This window comes from Hipposideros armiger, unplaced genomic scaffold (assembly GCF_001890085.2).
Source record: "Hipposideros armiger isolate ML-2016 unplaced genomic scaffold, ASM189008v1 scaffold_25, whole genome shotgun sequence".
Taxonomy (NCBI): domain Eukaryota; kingdom Metazoa; phylum Chordata; class Mammalia; order Chiroptera; family Hipposideridae; genus Hipposideros; species Hipposideros armiger.
The window spans coordinates 5625878-5629393 of record NW_017731375.1 but is presented as its reverse complement, the minus strand read 5'-3'; the positions used below and the strand labels follow the sequence as shown (position 1 = coordinate 5629393).

At 38.8% G+C, this 3516-nt stretch overlaps 1 pseudogene; it reads right to left on the bottom strand.

Annotated features, from left to right (window-relative positions):
- Nucleotides 1–2504: 2504 nt before the first annotated feature.
- On the bottom strand, nucleotides 2505–2929 carry LOC109379385 (60S ribosomal protein L31 pseudogene; annotated as a pseudogene).
- Nucleotides 2930–3516: the final 587 nt, after the last annotated feature.

Below are 3516 nucleotides of genomic sequence, written 5' to 3'. Positions count from 1 at the left end.
GATTAGGGAGACTAGTTCTTGGAAATTTGAGAGCATTGGATGAGCCTCTGCTCCCCCTCTATGTTTAAGGAATATTTTCTACATTAGTATGAGAGAATCATACTGATGTCTGAGCTTTCATCTTTCAAAACTCTGTGATAACTTTCTGGGTATTAATATTATTGTCATTGGTACCCTTGATTTAATTCTCTTGTTCATATCTGAAATTTATAAGTAATATTTCTTAGGTGGACTTTTTAATTGTATTCTGTATCTATTCTAACTCACCATCAGCTTATAATTTAATTATTTAGTTACATGCTTTTACCTAGACCTACTCAGTGATATTGCTGAAATCCCTTCCATCTTTTTGGTGTAATTACATGTTTGAACACTCTCTCTCTCTCTCTCTCTCTCTCTCTCTCTCTATATATATATATATATATATATATATAAATATATATTTTTAAAATTTTTTTTTTTAAGATTTTATTGTGGAATTGGGAGAGGGGAACAGCGTTGTGGGAATCGGGGAAGGGGAATAGACAAGTTGCTGTCCTTTTGTTTTTCAGTCTAGTTGTGGAGGACGTCGCTTCACTGTCCCATGTTGGTATTATCATTGCGCTCTTCCTGGGTGAGGCAGTCACTAACTGGCCATTGGATGGCTGCTCATGGCCGCTCATGCTGGCTCACGGTAGCTTATGGCAGCCCACTGCAGCCCCACTGCAGCCTATGCTGTCGCCGGCGACTCACAGCAGCCCAGCTCCAGGTCAAGCTGTTGTTCACCATCTTAGCTGTAGAGAGTGCAGCGTCACTGGCCCTCATGTGGGATCCGAACCTGGGTCCTGCTGCTCAGAGCTGGTGCTCCTAAGCCAACTCTTAACCAATGCGCCACTCGGCCGGCCCTTACTTGGGATATATTTTGTGTTACACCCTAAACATCCCGAAGTACTTAACTGTTTGAATTTAAAATATCGCATAGACTTTAGCCATTGTTTATCTTAGGCTCTGATATCAGACCTAGCCTTACTTCCTGCCTCTATAGTATTCCTTACAGCTATGCGACTTTAGGCAGATCAAGCTTCAGTTCTCTCATCTGTAAAATACGGATTGTGACTACGTAGCTACCTCATAGGGTGGTTGTATGGATTAAATGTGATGATAACACATGTAAATTGCTTATTATTGTCCAAAAAGCACTTTATAAATAGTAGTGCTGATGATTGTATTTCTTGAACTCTGACATTAACAAGTAAATTCGTTTAATTATATTTTGGTTTAATTAAACCAAAATCTTTAATTATAGATTTTGATCATTTTCTGGATGTATTGTCTACTGATAACATCTTTCTTTGGCTTTTAGGGGACTCTGCCTTGGGCATATGCCTAATGGAAATTTGAGATTGTATTGATTCAACAGCAATAGTAGTAGTTTTTTTGTTGTTTTTCTTTAAAGCTGAGCCATCCTGCCACCTGTTGGCAGCTCAGCGGCTGCTCAGTTCAGGCTGGGACTCGAACCGCTGTTGCTCAGAGCTCACACTCTTGAGCAAGCTCTTAACCAACTGAGCCATTCGGCCGGCCCTAGTAGTAGATTTATTAATCGGACACCAAAGCAGTGAGGACATACTGTAGCATCATCCCACACCTGGTCTGTCCCTATCCCCTTCATCTACCTGTCAGTATTACCTGTAAGAGGACTGAATTGATCACAGATGATGTGAAAAGATCCTGGGCCATGCACTCCTTTCTAAGCTTTCTTTAGTCACATCTTTCTTCTTCTCATCTCATCCTCTTTGTCTTCTCTCCCCATAATCTTTTTATCTCAACCTTATTCATATTATCTTCCCAATATAAATACTATAAAAAGTTCTTTAAAGTTTGAATGCTGTATGAAAATGTCTTTGTAAATGTTGTTTGTATGTATCTTCTATTATCTGTTTTGTCTGTTATTTTAGATTCTGTGCTCAAAATAAGCAAGGATTTGTATCCTTTTTGGTTTAAGTTGTATTTAGTATCAGTGTTCTGTACACAAGAATTATGTATTTGTTGATGGCCTTTTTGCCTATGTGATGACAATGGAAACAACAAAAATGCCCATCCCCATGTTTTCTCCTTTCTTTCTATTTCTTATGGTGGTTCCATTGATAATTATATTCTTGTTTCAATTCCAGCCATGAGGACTCATTATAATCCTGCCTTGCCCAAGCACCAAATCTTTCTATATTTTTTAATTGTCTTCCTCTGTTAGTATAGTGATAATTCTTCAGTTCATTATTCTCACATGGCAATAGGGCTTGTTAATGGGGAAGTTGGTGTCATAACTACCTAGGGATTTCATATATGTGCATGGATTTTCACTTTGGGAATTATGACGCAGGCTGAGGACAGTGTGGACATGTGTGTTGTGGAAAACGCTCCCTGGATGATTTCAGTATCTGGTGCCCCTTTTGTGCAGCCTCCCTGTCCAAGAAGAGCTTTGTTTTTCATGATTTACCCAGAATTTTTCATTCATGCTCTTAAATTTTTTTCTGTTTTTTGCAGTTTTTATAACTTTATTCGACAATCAGCAGTTAGTTCTCGTCCACATTAACTGTTTGTAGATTTTTGAAAGTGGTGACAGGTACGTAGGTAACCAACGCACAGAGCTTATTTGGTGAGACTTCATCCTCATTACGCGTTCTGGACAGCCACACCCAGATGCGGTATGGGACAGTCCTTATTCCTTTGGCCCAGACAGCTTTGTTGAGTCTGGTGTCAATGCGCACATCTGGGGTTCCCATCTCCTTCATGGCAAATTTCTGGATCGCTGTGAGTGTCTGAGGGACACACTTCTTGAAACCCACGCCATGGATGTGCCTGTGAATGTTGATGGTGTATTCTCTGGTCACTACCCCGCTGATGGCAGAATGTCCCTTCTTCTTTTCTTGCCATCCTTCTTTGCGGAGGCCATCCTGCCGGGTCCAAGTTGGAAAGCCATGGTTTTAAATTTCTTAAAGAGCTTATTTCCTTTTCAGTGATTGTTATTTTGCCATTACCTAAACATCCTGAAAAAATTCCTTAGTATTTTGCCAGTGAAAGTAGGTTATGGATTAAGTGGTTTGTCCAAATTAGCATAAACAAGGTAAAAAAAAAAAGGTGCTTATTATTTTCGTTTTTCACACAACGTGGTTCATAGTAACTGTTGAGTAATTTTCAGTTAAAGTTTGTTCAGAAACAGTATCCGTTTATCTTGTAAAGATGAGGACTTAGTGCCTTTTAGAAATATTATACAGAAGATTAAAAAGGATTTAAAAAATTGCCTATTCCACTTTCCTACCTTCTAATTTTCTAGAAAGGTTGTTTTTATTCCTTTAGCATCTACAATGAATGTGTTTTCCAACTCCCTGCAATTCAAATGGAAAAGCTCCCCTCTAATCCTCCTTGTGTAGGAGGAATAGCTGCTCACTGTTTCTCAAACACTTTTGTCACACTTAAAGGTTTAATTCCAACTTTTTTCTTCTTACTTCTTGTGTCTAAACATTGTAAGTTCTTCATTTG